We start from the raw sequence: 23,008 nt of genomic DNA, 5'->3' as shown, positions 1-23,008 counted from the left end.
AATGTTATTTAACGATAATGTCGTAGAACGAATACCAATCATCCGTGTCACCGAACAACAACTGACTTACTTATTGGTTCGCAAATGTAGCCAAATATATATGATTTTACGTTGCTATCCACACATTTATATTTTGCGGAGGATACTTGCAATAGTCGATGTATCGCGATTGAGCACGCCCGTTTTTACGTCATCGCCCAAGATGGCGGCAAGCAGAAAATTCACAGGGAAAATGATAAATAACATTCGAATTAACAGCGGATATCATATGGTTATTAAGCGATAATTTAGTGCGTGTTTCAATTAACGCCTAAGACTATGTTGATATTAAAACAACAAATATTTATTAGAAATCTGCACAGTGAATGTTTGTCACGGAAACTTGTATTAGAAAATTGGAGTTCAGTCTACTAGCAATATATTTTACTTATATTGGTCCCAACAATAAGTGTAAACATGTGTACTTGTGATAAAGGGCCGAGTACAACAATGTTAATTAATTATATTTATACCTAAAGTGTTAATTATACCTTTAATGTTACTTACTTATATGAGACCCTAGAATGTCAACTTGTATATTTTATGTGGGACCCAACGATGTTTCTCACTTATATGGGACCCAACAATGTTTCTTATATAATGGACCTAATAATTTTTCTTACAATACTTCTTATTTATTGGACCCAAGAATGTTTCTTATATATGGAACCCAACAATACTTCTAATATAGGACCCAACAATATTTCTTATATAGTACCTGACTAAATTTCTTACAATACTTCTTATATATGGGACTCAACAATGTTTCTTATATCTATATATGGGACCCAACAGTATTTCTTATATACTAGGACCCAACAATATTTCTTACAATAATTCTTATACATGGGACCCAACATTGTTTCTCATATATGGGACCCAACAATACTTGTTATATGGGACCCAACAATATTTCTTATATGTGACACACCAATATTTCTCATAATACTTCATATATGGGACCTGACAATATACCTTATACGTAGTGTTTTATCCAGGCCTAATCAGCGTGGCGCCCTGCCATGCTCCTTTTTTTCGGAGCACCACACTGCCCCTTTCAAAGCCAATTAGCGCCACGTGCCCTTTTATCTAGATCCATATGTATCAAGTCTTATCTGCTTTTGCAATCGCGTGTTATCTCGGTGTCCCCAAGACGCGCATATTAATGCATGACTGCGTATGACGCAATAAAAGAGGGTCTATAACCCAAAAAGTGCTGTAAAAATCAATAATCATCCCGTAGCAGTTAATTGCGCGAGTTGGTATAAGCTCCACATACGACATTTTAACTCCGCCAGGCATTTTTGTGATAACTACGTTATTTTGATTAACTAAGCGGCATTTCCAATGGAAGCCAATCAGGAAAAGGAGTTTGTTCTTAAGAAAACGACGTGGGTTTTGTGTCGACGAATTAATGATAGTCAGGTTTTTAAATGACAAACGACAACGACCCAAACTTCTGGCGCAGACTATTTATCTGAAATAAACCAGCAGTAGTTGTTATTCAGTCCTCGCGTATGACTGTTTTTTTTCGCTCACTTACATGAGGTACAAATAAAATTTACCTAAATCAATGACGTTACGTATTGTTATTCAAACTAAAATGATCCGAAAGCTTTTGTTAATATCAAAATATTCGTAAGACACAAGGGCCGTAACGGTAAAGATTGCTATTACTTAGAGATTAGCCGAGTTTTGAATATTGTGACAGTGTCAATTACAAGTCAAATGCTCGCCGATTTTAAAGAACTTTTATTTACATGTATAGCATTTTTTTGTTATTTAATGACAAACTGGTCCATGAGTGGCAAACCTGCATATACATGTACCACCGTTCGTTTGACTCTCATTGTCACGAGATCACGCGGATATTTAAGGCTGTTTGAAACTTTCTTTGTTCAATGTATCATTAATTAATGAATACAGACAGGATTTATAGTTAAAAAGTGGCATTTATTAAAGGCATTACGAAACACATGTTATTTAGTTCATTCAGGGACGTTTGTATACGTCCCTGGTTCATTTAACGTTTTTATTCGAAAAAGACGAGAGCGTTCAATATGAATGTGACGTCATTGCGCAAATCTGATGCACGCTAGTCATAAACATCTGGAAAGTTTAATTTCAGTTTAGAGCTGCCATGATCAGTTTCATGTTCGTGTTATGCATTCGATTTGAATGTTTTCTAAAAAAAGCTGTGATTAAAGGTTCAACAAGTTGAAAACACCCAATGTGCCCTTTGTAAGAGAATCGCCGTGCGAAATGCCCTTTTTAAAGTCATGCGTAATGCCCCTCTGCCCTTCTAGGTTAAACACTATATACGGGACCCCACAATATGTCTTATATGGGACTCAACAGTATTTCTTATATCAGTTATATGGGACCCTACAATATTACTTATATTTGACCCCGGAAATGAGTGTAAACATGTTTATTTCTTATATGGGACCCTACAATGTTTTACCGGAAGGGGACAATAAATTATATTAAACAAATGATGTGCTATACATGTACATCGCAAGCTACATGTATATCGAGATCATGATCCATGGATCTGCAGTGTAGTAAACAACTGATTGCTAAAAAATAGAATATTGTATTATCATTTTACTGCAAAACAATTTAGGGCAACCACAAAATAAGTATGGGTGACCTAATTTTGTACTCTGGTGGCCCTGCAGGGCGACTTGCTTTTAGCAAAATACACACTTACACCCATGCAGGTGTGTAGCTTTCTTAAAGCACTTTTAAATACAGTTTATACATTGTGTTGCTCTCCATGCCCTATTGAAAAGGTATATATGCTTCATTGTCATAGAAGTCATGGGGTGTGTGACACCAGGTTTGGCATGAACAAAACGTCTCAGAAATCCTATCAATACTTTGAAAGTGGGCTATACTGGGCAATACTAATTTTTCTTCAATACACATTAAGTTTTGATTGCTATCATTAACCATAAATGCTCTGCAGTCATCTTTTATAAAGAAAAAGACAATCGTATTCATTTAAAGATGCATAATACAAGGTATGAGGCAAAATGCATAGAAGTAGATTAGTATACCTCAAGTGGCAGAAAATATTAACTGATTAATTCAGTTTTTGATGGAAATGTATACCCTTAATGGGGAAGGAGTATGCCCACTGAACATTTGTATAACACCTGAAGCGATGTGCGGACACAGTTCTTTTGTTATAATTTTTCATGCATCATTTCCTGTAGGTGTTGTGTTAACACTAGCACAGTTGTCTGCTTTAATTTGTAATTCATGTGGAAATTCAATATACACATGTAGAGGACCAATACAAATCATGGAATAAGGATAAATTTGGATTTTTTAAATTGAAGTTAAATTTTGAAATTGCATAAAACCTGTTTATTCCTGATTTTGGCGGTTTCCTTTTTTCAAGTGTTGTACATGTAATTTTAGTGAAACAAAATACTCGGAGCGCATGCGTATGACGTAATCCTAGAGGGTATATTCCTTTATGTACTCAAAATTATATGAGGAGCCGCTTGATACGAGGGCACGGTACCATACAACAAAATGCACAGAGTGCCTGGGTCAATCATTAATTTTAACACCTAATTCTGGTAAAAAAAATATCACCAGAAAAAGGTTTTTACCGGCATTAGGTAACTGGAGAATATATGTTGCAAACTAAGTATGCTCCTGTATATGCTTGCTGATTCGTAGGTTATTTTCATTAAGTTGTCACATCACAAAATGAAATATTTTATAAATATATTACTATGAATCATTATAAAGATAATTATTAACATTTGGTCTTTATACTTGTTGCTTCTTTTCAAATGTTAAAACTTATATTCTGTAATAATAATAAATAATCGATTGGGTTGATGGTGTCAAACTGCCATCTTGAAAAAACGTTCTTGCAGAGCCGTACATTCTGATTGGCTATTCCAGGGTTCCCACTGTCAATCGCCATTGGCGCCAACGGCGACAAAATAAAAATTCTGGCACAAAATGTTCGCTATTTTTTATGCTTAATTTTCCTTAAAATGACATAAGACCCTCTGTTAACCAGCCACTTTACTGCAGTCGTTATATAATCGATTTCTGTGACGCAAGGGATACTGTTTAAATCAATGGATCATGCTGAGTGACAGCGCAAAGTGGAATGTAATGGTGATAATTGCGATGATTTGGGGTGTTGTTAGTTATCTTAATTGGTCGTTAGAATAATTGCTTAAGAGATATGGCAACATTGAAATATACCGACTTTGTGCTTAAATGAGAAGTGTTTGTTACAGTGTACGAAGCTGACGTTGACCACCATTACAGTCAAATAGGTTAGTATGGTTTGTTTATAGGAAATAATTAAACATTTTACATGTATTGGTTCTTTATAAATGTGACATTATATCTCTGTTTTACTCGTCAAAATGGCAAGTTCAGAGTGGGTAACGCCTTGTAGAAAGTGAACGTTAGATTCTGATAATGTTGAGACTTCTTTAAAAATGCAAACCACTATGCATTCACCAGCTAACCAAAAAAAGAAGACAGTTGTTAGTCAGAATTGTTTTCCTTCAATATGATTTCCAACACAAAATATATGCTGAGTGAACTCTGTATATCCGTGAAACTTATCAATTCATTCACTACAGTATGTACTGTCTTAAACAGGAGAACATTGTTAAGCACATGCATATCAATTTGACATTTGATGTACACAAACGCTTATTGTATTTGACTATGTTGTGTGTTATGGGCTCTATGTAGTAGGTCATATGCTAGAAAACATTTATATTATTTATATGCATAACATTAATTAATTTATTGATAACTATTAGTATTGTTTTAAAATTATATTTCCATTTTTGTATTTTCAGATTACCAGAAGGCTGCTGAAGCACCCAAACTGTTGCAACATATGCAGGCTGCTAAGGTGTCAGTCAACAAGACTTACAACTTACTGAATGTGCCTTTATTGGATGAACTTGTTTAACGTGCTGTTATTTAATATTAATAATACCGTTATTAAATCAATTTATTAAACATACTGTAAAATGCTCAGTTTGTGTTTGTATTAAAATTCCATGCCCCAGTGTGGAAACAACTGTTTGAATTTGGCGAAAGTGAGTGGCGACAACTTTTTAAAGCCCAGAGGGAATCCTGCTATGCCAATTTCAAGATTTGCATACTATAAATATACTTAAAACTGACATTGCAGGGAAGGTTCATTTATTTTGGAAAAATGTCAACAGATGTGGTATGTCGAACTAGTATCAAAACTACTAGTAAATAAACGATTTTTGTTACTTAGGAACACTATATTAACAAGACACGAAAGAGGAAATATTTGATAAATTTTAATACAATCTATTGACTTGTTTTTGTCGCATTTTTATCAGCAAAACGATAGTGACTGTGTCAAAACATTTTCCGTACCGCACTGCATCATATACAAACTTTCTATTAAGGGATATGCGATCTCTATACCCACGACTCAACAAGAACCTACCATAAACACATATTTTTGAAAATGAGCGCAGCAACTTGAATTGACCTTAAGGACAACCCTAGCAATACAAGGACAATTGAAAACTTTTGTTTAAATTATACAATAAGGTGTGCAAGAAACTTAAAATTTGGTTTGGGGATCTGCAAAAATAATGGTGATCCAACGAAATATTTAATTAAATTTAAACTAAAAGCAACAAATAAACAGTGGTGTGACATTCACCTAAATTAGAGACTGTCTCTTGATTGGTAATTTGGGAATCAACTGGCACCAATAGGGTGACAGTCTCCCATTTAGGAGACGTTTTCACAACTTTTGAGAAAAAAACATTGTACCCCGATGTGGAAACATGCTACCATTTAAGAAACAAAAATAATAAGAGGCATTCAGTGGCTATTTTGGATCATATCTCCACAATTTGAACGGGTTTTGCGCATGCTGATTCTAAGCCAAAGTTTTTCTGCCGCGAAATCGAAATTCATCAAGACATATGGACCAGGGTTCAGACAAGTTCATCACGTATTTACTTTAGAAAAGACGCTAAAACATGTCAAACTAGTACTTACCTTGTCCAGAACACAATAATCCACTAAATTACCTCACATGAACTTATGTTAAAGAGTTTTAATCCGATGAAAAACACTTTATTCTAAGAATCCATTTTGTCAGCCAGTTTGTGTGCATTACGGAGACTCCGGAGATGGACGCAGTGTTTCGATTGGCCAACGCAATGAGCTAAACACGGTCGCCGTTATGGCGAAATTGTCCAGGGGTTCCCGATTGTTTTTCTGCCGCGAAATCGAAATTCATCAAGACATATGGACCAGGGTTCAGACAAGTTCATCACGTATTTACTTTAGAAAAGACGCTAAAACATGTCAAACTAGTACTTACCTTGTCCAGAACACAATAATCCACTAAATTACTTCCCATGAACTTATGTTAAAGAGTTTTAATCCCGACCAATGAAAAACACTTTATTCTAAGAATCCATTTTGTCAGCCAGTTTGTGTGCATTACGGAGACTCCGGAGATGGACGCAGTGTTTCGATTGGCCAACTCAATGAGCTAAACACGGTCGCCGTTATGGCGGAATTGTCCGAGGGTTCCCGATTGTTAGTCAAACCTGTGACATTGAGCATGCGCCAAGCGTATTGGGTATATACAAATACACAAAAAACACGGTATGGTTTTCCAAAGGTGAAACTGCGACCCAATAATTATGTTAACGCTCAGTACATAAATTGAAACCTGCAGATTTTTTTTTAACAAACCATTTTACTGGGTCCTATTAGTGTTGGGTCTTGTCCCAATATTTAGGTACGTCCCAATAAATAGATCATAGACCCAACTATTTGGGTGTGGGATTTACCCTAGTCCCAACAAGTCGGGGAGTTTAAAACTATATATATATATCTATATATATATATATATATATATATATATATATATATATATACTCATACTGGGTTAAATATAGGGTCTGTGATATATTTCCGGAGTGTTGGGTACTTCCCTTTCCCATGCTAGTATCCAACTGAAAAATAGCGTGTTTTATGCGAATTACCTTCAACAACCTATATATAACTCAAAACTTAATATATCTAGTTATTTCTGCAGACAAATAACATATACATTTTTTTACTTTAAACCTCGTATCTGGGTCCCCATGACCCAATTATTTTTTTATATATGTATACTCTGTGATACTTTATACCGACATACCGGGTCCCTGAGATAGTGTCACTTGAAATACGAAACATTGTTTGCTAAAAAATGAGTTGGCCTTGAGCATAGTTATATCTTGCGACACTCGCATTAGAATTGTGGTTAAGATCTTCTCGACCTCAAACTTTATATATTAAATCCTCACGATCAGATTTGTTTGTATTTGTGTGGCCTATGCATGAATCGCTCTGCATGGTTTCCTTGCATAATACATTTAATAACATTTTGAGTCGAATTCATTTTACAGAGGGAATGACACAATGGTGAACTAAATATGTGTTTAATGTTATTTTAATATTTTTTTGAATTTTTGCATTATTTGACTACGTATCGTGTTATTTTCTCCTGTTGCGTGATTTTGTAGTCGCCGGAACTTTTAAAAGCACAATGTCCTTGGTTAAACAATTGAGATAATGTAGGATAGAATCATCCTTGTAGAAATCATTGAATTATATAACAGTGGTGTCCGTGTGATGCAAGCAGCTATAATGAAACAGTTGTCGCTATAACAGTTTCATTGCAAAGATACGTAAAGGTAAAACAGTTGCGGATCGTTAATGGTAAATAGATATGACAACCAAAAACAAAACATTTATAGGATTATTAAATTGAAATGAAAAATAGAAGTCAAACGAATATTTAAACGTTATAACAATATGTATTTACTTATTGTGTTTAAACCTGACGTGATGTCACCCTGGCGTGACACGAGTATAAATGTTTTTTATGATAGCTTCGAAAAGGATTTCAAAGATAATGACTAAAACACGCAGCGATTCCTAGTACAAGAAGAGTACCGCTATTAAGACCACATTGAACACTGTAAATTGCAATTTTTCAAGATTGCATGGTCCCAAAGTATTGAATAAAGAACAAAATACCCTGTTAATTATGAAGTCCGACATGCTATTAAGACCAAGCTGAAAGTAGCGGAACTTTACTGTAGTTTTATGTGCCTTCGTGGAAAATGATCCAGTCATCGATATTCGGTCCACTTCCTCATGTCCAACAGAAAGATATTCATTTCGTGCTTTGAACTATTCTGAAGATTTTAGTCATAGTTATGTCATAAATATCGAATAGGGACTTGTAAAACCAGTTTTTTAACTTGCATTATTGCTTCGCAAGAATGGACCTGTAAAAATGCTTTCAAATTAGTTAAAAGGAAGGTATTTTGAAAAAAAATCTGATTTTGTCTTATAAACAAAAAAAAAACATTGAATGTGATACATAACCCATCACAGTATCCAATAACAGACGGACGAAAAGATTTGAGTATAGCCTATAACACTTGCGACTGGGTATAATACATAAGAACCTCCAATAACTAAAGGCAGTGGCTAGTCGTACAGTCCCGTACGGCTAGACAAGAGGCTAACCGTACGGCCCCGTACGGCTAGACAATAGGCTAGCCTTACGGCGCTGTACGTATTATAGCCTTTCCTATTGAGATTGTCTAGCCGTACGGCTTATAAAGTATAGAATTGTCATTTAGTGCTGTTAATCAGTAATATGCAGCAAAGACAAATAAGCGCCCGAGCCGATTGTGACGAAGATATTTCGTACATATTTTCCTAAAATAAGGCTAGTATTCCACCAATCCGCATCCGCATCCGTATCCGCGTCAGTATCCGCAAAATCGTTATACGGACGCTATATTCCATTTATCCGCAAACGGATGCGGACGAGATAGGGACGGCATTTAGCACGATGAGAGTAGCTGTCATCTAAAAAATAAACTGAAAATCTATCGAATTCGTGAAAAAATACCCGGAATTATACAACCAACGCAGTTCTGCATATCGTGACTCTGATTATACTTTAAAGTTTAAATGTATGGAAAATCATAGCCAAGGCACTAAAAGAAGATGTTTCAGGTATTTACCATTTGTATCCTTTTACGGACAGAACGATGATTTGTACCTTATATCTACTTAAATTCACGCTTAGCAGCTTGTCCTTCATTATAATTATCTCAATAATTATAATTTTTAGTTTTATCCATATACAAAAATAAAGATACGTTCGACGTATGCGGATAAATGGAATATAGCGTCCGTATATTTTGCGGATACGGATACATTTACAGATAGATGGAATAGTAGCCCAAGAATGCTCACTTGAGCGTTCTATTGCGGACGCCTATTCGCGTGCGGATACGGATGAATGGAATAAGTGCAGTGCATTTTTACTTGTTTTATTTTTTGCGGATGCGGATATGCGGTTGCGGACAGATGGAATAGTAGCCTATAACTGAAGCATTCGTATTTTTAGTTAGTGTTCGTGTGGCGAATAAATGGTTGCAGGAATTTATCAAAGCGCTGACGTCACTGTAGGTGTTCGTTGTTGTATAAGTTTAGACGCACATCAGTTTAAAAAATTATGTTATAGCTTTTTATATTGCAAGTTTTGAATGGACACAATCCATTCAAAATTATAAAGAGTGTGTCTTAAAGCACAGGTTCAGATGGTTTTTTTTAAATCATTAATAAAAAATAAATTTTTAGCTTCGTTTTGGGAAAACAGGGCTAAATGCTTATGCATAAATTGTCATCCCAGTACAAGAGACCCTTTAAACATTATAAAATACGACATGTCGTCCTTGTTTAGCGTGTTTGCATTGCACAAGCTAATCAGTATGCACAGGCTTATCTTATTTGACATGCATTAAGCCCTGTTTTCTCTGAAAGCAGCCAGTATGTGCAGATTTTCAATGATAAACACTAGACTGGCCAATATCGTCTTACAAGCTGTTAAACTCTATTACTCATATACACCAACTGCAGTGCACCAGTGAGTGGTGGACTATAAACAGGCAAATGTGGTGGTTATCTTTCCTAGCAGACGCTAGAAGAATGTGTAGTCTGCTGCAACGGACAGTGGTTGTCTTTCCATGTCATAGTTAAAGGGATCTTTTCACGGTTTGGTAAATTGACAAAATTGAAAATAGTTGTTTCAGATTCGCAAATTTTCGTTTTAGTTATGATATTTGTGAGGAATCAGTATTACTGAACATTCACCATGGTCTAATATAGCCATTATATGCATCTTTTCACGATTTAAAAACCTAAAAATTATAGAGCGTTGCAACGCGAAACGATTGAATAATTTGGAGAGTTCTGTTGTTATCGTTTAAATTTGTGAAACTACGAAGATTGCTTATATCAGGTATAGAATACACCTCTCATGTATGCTTGGCAGGATAGCTCATTAGGCTAAAGCGTTTTTTTACTCCAGGATTCCGGGGGTCACTGGTTCGAGCCCTTGTACGGGCTTCTTTTTTTCCATTTTTAAATTTTATTTTTGATTTTTTTCTGGAGCGTTAAAAATCCAATGTTTACATTCATCAATATAAAGCATTTAATGACAAACTTAAAAACATGTCAAAATCTGTGAAAAGGCCCATTTAAGGCTTCTACGCACATACCGATTTGCAAAAACATTAGCGTTAGCTGACGCTCACACTAAAAATGAACCGTTAAACTAAATTTAGATTCACATCGTACATGCACGATTTACATGCTGGCGAATTCGACTGTACATACATTTTCGATTTCAGAATTTAATATCTGGCTTATTTTGCATATATCGACACATGTTCTTCTTAACTTTTATTTAAGTTTATGTTCAAATATATGTTTAATAAGTTGTTTTTTTTTTATACACATTTTATGTAAATTAATAAATATTTGAAAAAATCGTATAATCTCGCTTTAAAAATTCTTCATCTTTCACGGCTTCCTTTCATGTCATACGGTTGCTTATTTGATTCATTAATTAGTCGACGTTCCTAAGGCGTGAAAAACCTGTATTAAAGAGTTGCGGCATCGATATTTTGAAATTTAATGACGACAGCCGTCAAAGTTACGTTCTAGAAATTGACTTACACACAATTTAAATCGGTTTCTAATTTGATTCTTTGATAAGACGACTTTCCTATGTAAGGAGTGAAAACTGTTTTAATTAGTTGCGGCATCGATATTATGAAATTCAATGACGGCCAAGGTACTGCTCAGAAATGGAGTCACACAAATAATTTAATTGTCGTTCAGACAATGGATAAATATATGGTTTCATACAAGCAATATATCAGTTCACTGAAAATGGTTGTCTTTAACTTAGACAATATCCATAGGAAAGGCTATACGTACAGAGCCGTACGGCAAACCTATTGTCTACCCGTACGGGGCCGTGCGGCTAGCCTCTTGTCTAGCCGTACGACTAGCCACTGTAAAATGTATAGTTATTTCATTTTCATTTTACAAATGTCTCTAAAAATATATTTAAATTTTCTCTATCATGGAAGTGTCATTTATTCATACAACACATGACAAATTATAACAACAATATATGTTAAAATTATCTGACCCTTGTCAGACGTTTTATTATGAAACTAATAAATGATATGCATGATTGTCAGATTGTGAAATGCTCAATTCAAGTATTATACAAGAGCACCGCCTTGCGGGTGCAGACCGCTCATCTATTTTCTTTTTAAAGGTGAAGGGACTTTCATTTTCAATCACAAAAGAGGGAGGGGTGGAGTGAAGAGGGGTGTATAGTGTGGTGGTGTGGACATTTATTACATTATCTTCCAAAAATGCGGGGAAAAAAATGCAATAATAAAATAAAATCGGGGAGGAGGGGTGGGGGATTCTTGGGTGCGATGGTTGGACGGTATTTCAAACATAAAATAATAAAAATAAATATTTTTGTTTTTTAAGTTTCACAAAAAAAATTGGGGGGGGGGGGGGGTTATAGTGTGAGGGGATGATGGTCATTTGTGAGATGATCTTAAAAAAAAACACAAAAAAAACAACAATAAGGGGGATTCCGGGGGGGGGGGGGGGGTTGTGGGGGGGATTCTTGGGTGCGATGGTTGGACGGTATTTCAAACATAAAATAATAAAAATAATAACCGCTTAAAAAAAAATTGGGGGGTGGGGTCGGGGGTATAGTGTGAGGGTGTGGTGGTCATTTGTGAGATGATCTTAAAAAAAAAAAAATTAAGGGGGGGGAGGGGGGCAGGGCACGGGGAATGGTTTGGGTGGAGTCTATTGTGGTATGTCAGGTAAGAGTAGTTTTGTAAAAGTATCAATCAAATCTAATCATAAATAAAGAAGTTATGGCATTTTTTGCAAAATTTAATAATTTGACCTTGAGAGTCAAGGTCATTCAAAGGTCAAGGTAAAATTCAACTTGCCAGGTACAGTAACCTCATGATAGCATGAAAGTATTTGAAGTTTGAAAGCAATAGCCTTGATACTTTAGAAGTAAAGTGGATCAAAACACAAAATTTAACCATATATTCAAAGTTACTAAGTCAAAAAAGGGCCATAATTCCGTAAAAATGACAACAAGAGTTATGCAACTTGTCCTTTTACTGTACCATTATGATAGTATGCGAGTGTTCGAAGTACGAAAGCAATATTTATGATAGTTTAGGGGTAAAGTGGACCAAAACACAAAACTTAACAAAATTTTCAATTTTCTAAGTATAAAGGGCCCATAATTCCGTCCAAATGCCAGTCAGAGTTACATAACTTTGCCTGCACAGTCCCCTTATGATAGTTAGTAAGTGTTGCAAGTATGAAAGCAATAGCTTTGATACTTAAGGAATAAAATGGACCTAAACACAAAACTTAACCAAAATTTTCAATTTTCTAAGTATAAAAAGGGCACATAATTCTGTCAAAATGCACGCCAGAGTTATCTTACTTGGCCTGCCCAATCCCCTCATGATAGTAAGTAAGTGTACCAAGTTTGAATGCAATAGCATTGATACTTTCTGAGAAAAGTGGACCTAAACGCAAAACTTAACCGGACACCAACGCCGACGCCAAGGTGATGACAATAGCTCATAATTTTTTTTCAAAAAATAGATGAGCTAATAAGAGATAAATGGTGACGGACCCATGACAAACAAATAACTGGAGATAGTAGTAACAATCCATCATAAGTTGCAGTACGAACTAAATGATTATCATGAAAATAAAAACTGATTTAACAAGCAAATTCGTTGAATTGATATCCCCCGCCATTATACTTCTGGATACAAGTTACGGCTCTGGACACACAAAAAAAGCATTTTTTCAAATACAAAGGGTCATAACTCCGCTATTATTCAAGGATGTACAATGCCATTTGGCGTGCATCATCCTCTTATCCATATATATACTCATACCAAGTTTCAATGAAATCTGCCAAAGCACTTCCAAGATATGGTTCCGGACACAAAAGTGCCAGACGGACAGACGGAAAGACGGACAACGCCAAATTAATATCCCTCCGCTGTTGGCGGGGGATCACAAAAATTAAGCAAAATTAATTACATACGCAACAAGATGCGTTTGTGAAACCCATGTCCCCGTATATAACGTTTGACCTTGAAGGATGACCTTGACCCTTCACCACTCAAAATGTGCAGCTCCATGAGATACACATGCATGTCAAATATAAAATTGCTAGCTTCAATATTGCAGAAGTAACATAACATGAGCAATTTTGACCCATATATTTGACCTTGAAGGATGACCTTGACCTTTCACCACTCAAAATGTGCAGCTCTATGAGATACATATGCATGCCAAATATCAAGTTACTATCTTTAATAGTGCAAAAGTTTTCATAAAATAAGCGATTTGGGCCACATATATTTAACCTCTGACCTTGAAGGATGACTTTGACCTTTCAACACTCAAAATTTGCAGCTCCATGAGATACACATGCATGCCAAATTTCAAGTTGCTATCTTCAATATTGCAAAAGTATTAATAAAATAAGCGATTTGGGCCACATATATTTGACCTCTGACCTTGAAGGATGACCGTGACCTTTCACCACTCAAAATGTGCAGCTCAATGAGATACACATGCTTGCCAAATATCAAGTTGCTATCTTCAATATTGCAAAAGTATTCATAAAATGAGCGATTTTGGCCACATATATTTGACCTCTGACCTTGAAGGATGACCTTGACCTTTCACCAATCAAAATGTGCAGCTTCATGAGATGCATTTGCATGCCAAATATCAAGTTGCTATCTTCAATATTGCAAAAGTTATTGCAAAATGTTAAAGTTGGCGTAAACAGATCAACCAACCAACCAACCAACAGACAGGACAAAAACAATATGTCCCCCACTACTATAGTGAGGGACATAAAAATAGACTGAACCTTCAAGCAAACCCCATATTTACATAGAACAATGTCTGAATCGACATAAATTTGGACAAAAAACATGCATTACCCTGGATATGAAGCACAGACCTTTTGATTGCAAACAACAGTCTTACTAAGACATTTCAGAAAATTACACGTTGCCAGCAAAGTACATTTTAAAATCAGATATGCAATGTCATGTCCTTACCAAATTGTAATAGAACTGTTTTCACTTCGAGTTTGCAAACAGCCTTAAAATATAAACTAAACACTAGAAAAGAATCTTTCAGGAGATAAAAGTGCACTTACAAAATCAAAGTCTTTCATTTTGAAAACCAATAGACAGAATTAAAACATAAAAATTATGCAATCTTCATTACACGGATCAACACCATTAAAACATTTTAAAATCATACACTTTGCATAAAATTCAAAGCTTGATATCTCAAACTTATCCACAATATTGAAAGATATTAAGAATCTTACAATCTGCATCATATTTAAAGCTCAATGTCTTATAAAACTGATTGACGAAACTGCAACATTTTACAAATTATTTAATCTACAAAAAATGTAAAACTTCACATTTCAAAATTCAACTGACAGCATTGACACATATTTAGAATCATACAAAGTTAAAGCTTTAAATGTCAACTTGAAATACACATCCAAGATATCATTTAAACTAATATACTGACAAAGTTTCAAGAAGATTTATAAGTTCATATAAGGAAAAATGCCCCGCCCACTGGTGGCCATGTTTTTCTTAGCAACTGGAACCAATTTCAAACTTGTCCAAATATCATTGGGACAAATCTTCTGACAAAGTGTCATGATGATCGTACAATAAATATGGCTTCTAGAGTTTTAACAGGGTTTTACTTTAGCCATATAAGGAAAAATGACACGCCCCCCTTAGCGGCCATGTTTTTCCACCAACTAGAACCATTTTTGAACTCATCCAAGATATCATTAGGACAAATCATCTGACCAAGTTTCATAATAATCGGAAAATAAATGTGGCCTACAGAGTGTTAACAATGTTTTAGTAAAGCATGATACATAACCATATTAGGAAAAATGCCCCGCCCCCTGGTGGCCATGTTTTTTAAGCAAACAAAACTATTTTTGAACTAATCCAAGAAATCATTAGGACAAATCTTCTGACCAAGTTTCATGAAGATAAGAAAATAAATGTGGCCTCTAGAGTGTTAACAAAGTTTTACTATAGCCATATAAGGTAAAATGCCCCACCCCCTGGCGGACATGTTTTTCAACCAACCAGCATCATTTTTTAACTTGTCCACGATATTTTTTGGGATGAATATTCTGACCAAGTTTCATGAAGATCGGAAAATAAATGTGGCCTCAAGAGTGTTAACAAGATTTTACAATAGCCATTTTTATAAGGAAAAATGCCCCGCCCCATGGCAGCCATGTTTTTCAAGCAAACATAATAATTTTCAAACCCATCCAAGATATTAATGAGACAAATATTCTGACCAAATTTCATGAAGATTGGACAATAAATGTGGCCTCTAGAGTGTTCACAACGTTTTACTATAGCCATATAAGGAAAAATGCCCCGCCCTTTGGCAGCCATGTTTTTCAAGCAAACGTAACCATTTTCAGCTCGTCTAAGATATCATTGAGACCAAACTTCTGACCAAATTTCATGAAGAATGGACAATAAATGTGGCCTCTAGAGTGTTAGCAATGTTTAACTAAAGACATATAAGAAAAACTCCCCCGCCCCTTGGCGGCCATGTTTTTTCACTGATCTGGACCATTTTCGAACTCGTCCAAAATATAAATAAAACCAATGTTTTGATTAAGTTTCATGATGATAAGGCAAACATTTTGACTTCTAAAGTGTTCACAAGGTTTCTCTATAGCCATATAAGGACATTTTTTACTGCCCCGCCCCTGGCGGCCATGTTTTTCAACGGACCGGAACCAATTTTTAACTCAACCAAAATATCATTTAGACAAACATTTTGACAAAGTTACATGAAGATTGGACTTGTACAGTGTTCACAAGTTTTTTTTGTTGTTTTTTTTTACCTAGTGACCTAATTTTTGACCCAGCATGACCCAGTTTCGAACTCAGTCGAGGTATCAATGTGACAAATGTTCTGCAAAATTTCATGAAGATCAGACAATAAATGTGGAATCTAGAGTGTTCACAAGGCAAAATGTTGACGACATACAACGCACAAAAGGCAATCACAAAAGCTCACCATGAGCATGTTGCACTCAGGTGAGCTCAAAAGTTATGGCACAATTTTAAAGTTTTCAGACGGACGGACAAAAGCAATATATTTAACATTTAACCTTGAAGAATTACCTTGACCTTCACTTTTCACCACTCAATATGTGCAGCTTCACAAGATGCACATGCATGCCAACTGGAGCTTTGTCTGTTACCCCCACATACCGCATTGATTGATTGATTATTTTGTATGCTGTCTTCACAAAACAAGATAATACAATTTATGGCGATTTTTTAAGAATCATTATGCCATTATCATTTATAGCCATTTTGACCTTTGAACTCTTGAATTCTTTCACATGACAAGCCTTCCAATGACTTTGAACAAAATTGATGTACAGTCATTTTAAAATCTTACAATGAATGACATATTTATGGCCCAGACAAGATAATTTATTGCCATTTTTGACCTTTGAACTAAAACTACGAACTTGACCTTGGAGATATCGACATAATTCTTTCGCGCGGACACACCGTCAAATGATGGTGAACAAAAGAGCCAACGATTTTAAAATCGCACAATAAACAACATAGTTATTGCCCAGACAAGCTCAATTATGGCCATTTTTTACCTTTAAACTCAAATTGTGCCCTTGTTCTTGGAAATATCGACGTAATTCTTTCGCCCCGACACACTGTTCAATGATGGTGAACAAATGTGCCAAATGATTTTAAAATCTCACAATAAAAAACAAAGCTATGGCCCGGACAAGCATTTGACCTTTGAACTCCCAAGTGTGACCTTGACCTTTGAGATATTGACGTAATTTTTTTTAACGCGACACACCGTTCCATGATGGTGAACAAATGTACCGAGTCATTTAAAAATGTAACAATAAATGACATAGCTATGGTCCGTACAAACTTACAGTTTAAAACATACTAAGTGACCCCATGACCTAGTTTTTGACCTGGCATGACCCATATTCAAACTGACCTAGACATTATCTACATACAACTACTGACCAAGTTTGGTGAAGATCGGATGAAATATCGGGACGACCGACAAACGTGACTCCTATATAGCCCCCATTACCAATTGTAATAGGGTATAAATATCAAGTTGCTATGTTCAATATTGAAAAAGTTATGGCCATATAAGTTTTCGGCCAGATGGACAGACTGACTGACTGACCGGACAGTTCAACTGCTATATGCCACCCTACCAGGGGCATAAACATATTCCACAGTTCAACAATTCTTTTTCCATTTTTGGTTTTTTCATAATAATGTTATGGACCCTTGCCCTTATCTGGGCCACTGTTCTTCCGGTAAGTATTTTTAGGGACCCCATTATTTTTGGAGCCAGATGGCATTATTTTTTCTCTTAATTCATCTCTAAAAAAGTTCATGAAACATATGTTCTCTTCGCTGGCCCACTTCGTTTCATTCCTTTTCTTGTCCCTGTCCCTAAAAACAAGATAGATATAAAAATAAATAGCAATGAGTATCATGTCAGTGTTTTTTTCAGTTTTGGGGGAAAGGGGTCGGGTCCCCTGAAGAGGGGGGATAATTCACGCATAAAAGGGGAAATTTCAATTCTAAGCAGGTAACATACAAAATCAAGTGTTTGATTACACACCATAATTCACATACACAGAGCAAAACATTATTCCAACTTTTTTGTCCTCAACATGTTAGTTTATGTTCAAAGATCAACATTTTTTTGGCTTTTCTGTGAATTATTTAAACGAGGTATGATTATTAAAATTGAACTACACTTCCAAGAGGGGAATTTTCCAAATATTTTTTGGAAAATATACACTCTAAGGCAGCAAACTCATTTGGTCAGTGACTGTAAGCCGTTTATTTTGTTGACTTTTCTACTGAATTGATCCTTGCAACAAAGTATCAACATAACAAGTCAGGTTCTGCCGTGGATGCGCCCTTGTGTTATTGTCGCAAAAAACAAATATTTGTCCCCCACCCGTTTTCTGTATATGGGTCGCGGGCGCACATGAATTAGAAATAAAAACTAATCGATTCAAGTTGTAAGTCGGTAAAGTAATCGAGTGAATGTGTGTAACCAGAACAAACTATTTCATTGTACATAAACTCATTTCGCAGTCCAATGGTTAATTTATTTAATATTAACACTCTATTTCATTGGTAAGTTGAGATTATAACAACCAATCAGATATCAAGAAATTTCCGAAACTATCAAAATGGCTTAAAGTGACAGGCCAGAGAAAAAAAAATCCATTTATTTTTTTTCCTCCGGCAAGTAAAATTAGAAAATGGGAAGACTTGTTGGGTTGTTTAACCCAACAGAGTCTTCCCAAGTCCCTACATTGTTTAGCAATTACGAAAAAGTCTGCCCTTAAAACGTACATTACAAGAAAATTGGCTTCAAAAATGTCCTGGTCACTGTTTGACAACAACAAAATGACATGCAGATTGTGCATAAAGCAAAAAAGAAAACGCCTTACTATCGGTATTTCTAATTATCGAACAAGTACTTTGACATGCCATGCGGAGTCCAATGACCATAAATCTGTTCAAAGTTTTGTAAAATTGTGACAACTGTTTGACAGTGTTAAAAGTTGTTTGAATGTTCCAGTTTTAATAACAATGTTACAACCTGACTGTTAGAAGTTTAAGCAAGTTTAATCAAGTTAAAGGTTATTAGTTTCCACACATTAATTCTGCTACAAAAATATTTCTGTGTCCCCATATTTTTTCTTTTGTCCCCACTTTTGTAATCCTAAAGGGTCCCCAACAGTAAAATTTCACGGCAGAAACACCGCAAGTGATACAATGATTGAATATTGTAGAGCAAGGTTTTCCTGATAAAAATGCACAAAACCTGAACATGTTAGGAGGTAAAATGAACTGAACTGTTTTAACACCAGTTTAAAACAATTTTTCACACAATATAAGAACTGACAGTTCGCAGAACATCATTTCTTGGAAGAACAGTACTTAACATAACTTCCATAGCAAACTGCCTACTTTGTACTTTACCAGGACTTTTACAAGCACATTGTTGTAACCCTGTAGATCACAGAGGAGGTCGTCTAGAGCATCACACTTGACTTGGACTACTCATTTACTTTAATACAGTCATGACATAAGACTCTGTCACATAATGATAGAAAATGCAGAGAAACCCGTCTTCAAATTTAGTTCATACCTTGAGGATTTGGGCTGCCTCATTTCTCATGGGTCAGACTGGCTGGCCCTTCACTGGCAGCAGTTGACATGGACTCTGAAAGAACCAAGTGAAACCTGTAGATTGCATATGATAAGCACAGTCAACCACTGGCATGTTTGTATTCACGAGAGGCTCTGACTCCTGTACAGATTCTAGACTGTGGTGGTGTCTTTCAAACAGTTGCCTCAATGACTGTAAACATATAATGTCAACAGTGGGTCTTGTATGTCTATTATTCATTGGTGGGTTCTCTTGCTGAAATCTATAGAAAACATGCATGCCCCCAATATGGCCTGTCCGTTGTAGTGGCAGCCATTGTGTGAATACGTTTTTTGTCACTGTGACCTTGACCTTTGACCTAGTGACCTGAAATCAATAGGGGTCATCTGCAAGTCACGATCAATGTACATATGAAGTGTCATGATCCTAGGCAAAAAGCGTTCTTGAGTTATAATCCGAAAATCATTTTACTATTTCGGGTCACCGTGACCTTGACCTTGTGACCTCAAAATCAATAGGGGTCATCTGCGAGTCATGATCAAACTACTATGAAGTTTCATGATCCTAGGCGTATGCGTTCTTGAGTTATAATCCAGAAACCATTGTACAATTTCGGGTCACCTTGGACCTTTGACCTCAAAATCAAAAGGGGTCATCTGCAAGTCATGATCAATGTACTATTGAAGTTTCATGATCCTAGGCCCAAGCGTTCTTGAGTATCGTCTGACGACCACCTGGTGGACAGACGGACCGATTGACATGAGCAAAGCAATATCCCCCCTCTTCTTCGAAGGGGGGCATAAATATATTGGCTGGACAACAGGAAAATTGTACTAGAATATAGTCTACAGTGGGTCATGTCTTTATCATCAATAGGTTGGGCCTTTATTATATGATAATAGAAATACCATGGGTCAGATGGCTGGCTCTTCACTTGGCTCCCTCCTATCATGGGTCAGACTGGCTGCTCTTCACTTGGCTCCTCCTATCATGGGTCAGACTGCCTGGCTCTTCACTGTCAGCAGTTGACATGGACTCTGAAAGAACCAAAGTGAAACCTGTAGATTGCATATGATCAGCACAGTTAACACTGGCCTGTTGTATCATGAGAGGCTCTGACTCCTTGTATAGATTCTAGACTGTGGGTTGTCTTTAACATTGCCTCAATGCCCTGTAAACAATATAATGTTCAACAGTGGGGTCTCTGTATGTCTATTATCCATTGGTGGGTCTTGCTGAAATCTATAGAAAAATGCATGCCCCCCATATGGGCTGTCCGTTGTAGTGGAAGCCATTGTGTGAATACGTTTTTTGTCACTGTGACCTGACCTTTGACCTAGTGACCTGAAAATCAATAGGGGTTATCTGCGAGTCACGATCAATGTACTAATGAAGTGTCATGATCCTAGGCAAAAGCGTTCTTGAGTTATCATCCGAAAACCATTTAACTATTTCGGGTCACCGTGACCTTGACCTCAAAATCAATAGGGGTCATCTGCGGTAATGATCAATCTACCCATGAAGTTTCATGATCCTAGCCGTATGCGTTCTTGAGTTATCATCCGGAAACCATTTTACTATTCTGGTCACCGTGACCTTGACCTTTGACCTAGGACCTCAAATCTGTAGGGGTCATCTGCGAGTCATGATCATCTACCCATGAAGTTTCATGATCCTAGGCGTATGCGTTCTGAGTTATCATCCAGAAACCATTTTACTATTTCGGGTCACTGTGACCTTGACCTTTGACCTAGTGACCTCAAAATCAATAGGGGTCATCTGCAAGTCATGATCAATGTACCTATGAAGTTTCATGATCCTAGCCCCAAGCGTTCTTGAGTTATCATCCGGAAACCACCTGGTGGACGGACCGACCGACAGACCGACATGTGCAAAGCAAAATACCCCCTCTTCTTCGAAGGGTGGCATAAATATATATTTGCTTGGACAATGGAAAATTGTACTAGAATATATAGTCTACACTTGGGTCTTGTCTTTATCATCAATAGGTGAGCCTTTATTATATGATAACAGAAATAACAAAGGAAATGTTTTGTTTTCCAAAGCACTTCTAAAAGTGTTTTTTTATGCTTTTCGGTTTAAGGTATGAGATGTACACAAATAACAACACACATATCCCCCACTAAAATATGTTATAAGACCTGCTTACAATTTAAATCAGAAAATCTTCATACTTGCAAGTTAAGTTATTTATCCTTTAAATCATTAAAATAACTCAGAAACAGAAATGTCTAATTGAGCATATAAACTATTTCATAAGGTGTCCAAATCTTAAGGTATTCCTATACTTTTTTTTTTTTTAATGGGCTACCATAACAATGACTCTGTTATGGACCACTTTCATAATACAAATGAACAGGCCAATGATCTATTATGGTATAAATAACTATTTTACCTTCTTGATGGCCATCTTCGTCTTCAATTGGAAGAGGTAAATCTGTAAAAAATGATTTTTTTATTTTAGAAATAACTAGTTATAGAAAAAAATAACCAGAAGTCACTCTTGATATGACAGTAAATATTTTCAATACTTCAAGGTTGTTAAAAGTATTTTTGTTGCATTAGCATTTCTTTGAGAGGATAAACAATTTTCAAGGCACATAAAATAGGTTTGCCTATTTTTACCACGTAAATTTTAGACTTATTGAATTAACGTGGCCAAAACAAGGGCCCCGCCTTTCAAACAATGTTTTACATCGTTTGTCTGTTCTCAAGCGCTCTGTTTGTTCTGAAGAATGATCATTCAGTCGAATTTACTGACAGCCATAGGAGAGAAAGTATCAAAAATTCTCCATCCCAATTCAGTAAAATGAATTATATTAATAAAATTCTTATAATCAAACCTTCTACTACTATGTCCTTCATCTGCCTTCCCTTCCACTCATTGACTTTACCATTTTCAACAGCATACAACATCAGGGCAACCTATAATTTCAAGAAGACCATAATATTCCAGTGTCAACAATACTTCCCTCATAACAACGACAATATATTGCAATACGGTTTTTGGCGTATTGTTGCAGCACTATGAGATACGCATGTAATCCAAATATCAAGTTGCTGTTTTCAATATTTCAAAAGTTATGATCAAACGTTTAAGTTTTGGTAAAGTTTTGGACACACCACACCACACGTGACAACGCACACA

General features: G+C 36.0%; 2 protein-coding genes and 1 long non-coding RNA gene across 3 annotated transcripts in view; 1 reads left to right on the top strand and 2 right to left on the bottom strand.

Annotated features, from left to right (window-relative positions):
- LOC127847368 (mucin-5AC-like) overlaps nucleotides 1-23,008 on the bottom strand; it is a 117,631-nt gene that overhangs the window by 36,716 nt on the left and 57,907 nt on the right. The gene's annotated exons all lie outside the window — the stretch shown is intronic.
- LOC127847369 (L-rhamnose-binding lectin ELEL-1-like) overlaps nucleotides 1-23,008 on the top strand; it is a 128,530-nt gene that overhangs the window by 74,397 nt on the left and 31,125 nt on the right. The window lies entirely within an intron of this gene.
- LOC127847370 (uncharacterized) lies at nucleotides 20,806-22,787 on the bottom strand. The gene is made up of 3 exons (XR_008033944.1): nucleotides 22,704-22,787; nucleotides 22,256-22,297; nucleotides 20,806-20,876 (listed from the first exon to the last, which is right to left on the bottom strand). It is a non-coding gene; the product is annotated as an uncharacterized LOC127847370 (long non-coding RNA).

This window comes from Dreissena polymorpha, chromosome 10 (assembly GCF_020536995.1).
Source record: "Dreissena polymorpha isolate Duluth1 chromosome 10, UMN_Dpol_1.0, whole genome shotgun sequence".
Classification (NCBI taxonomy): Eukaryota; Metazoa; Mollusca; class Bivalvia; order Myida; family Dreissenidae; genus Dreissena; species Dreissena polymorpha.
This window is presented reverse-complemented; position numbering and strand designations above follow the sequence as displayed.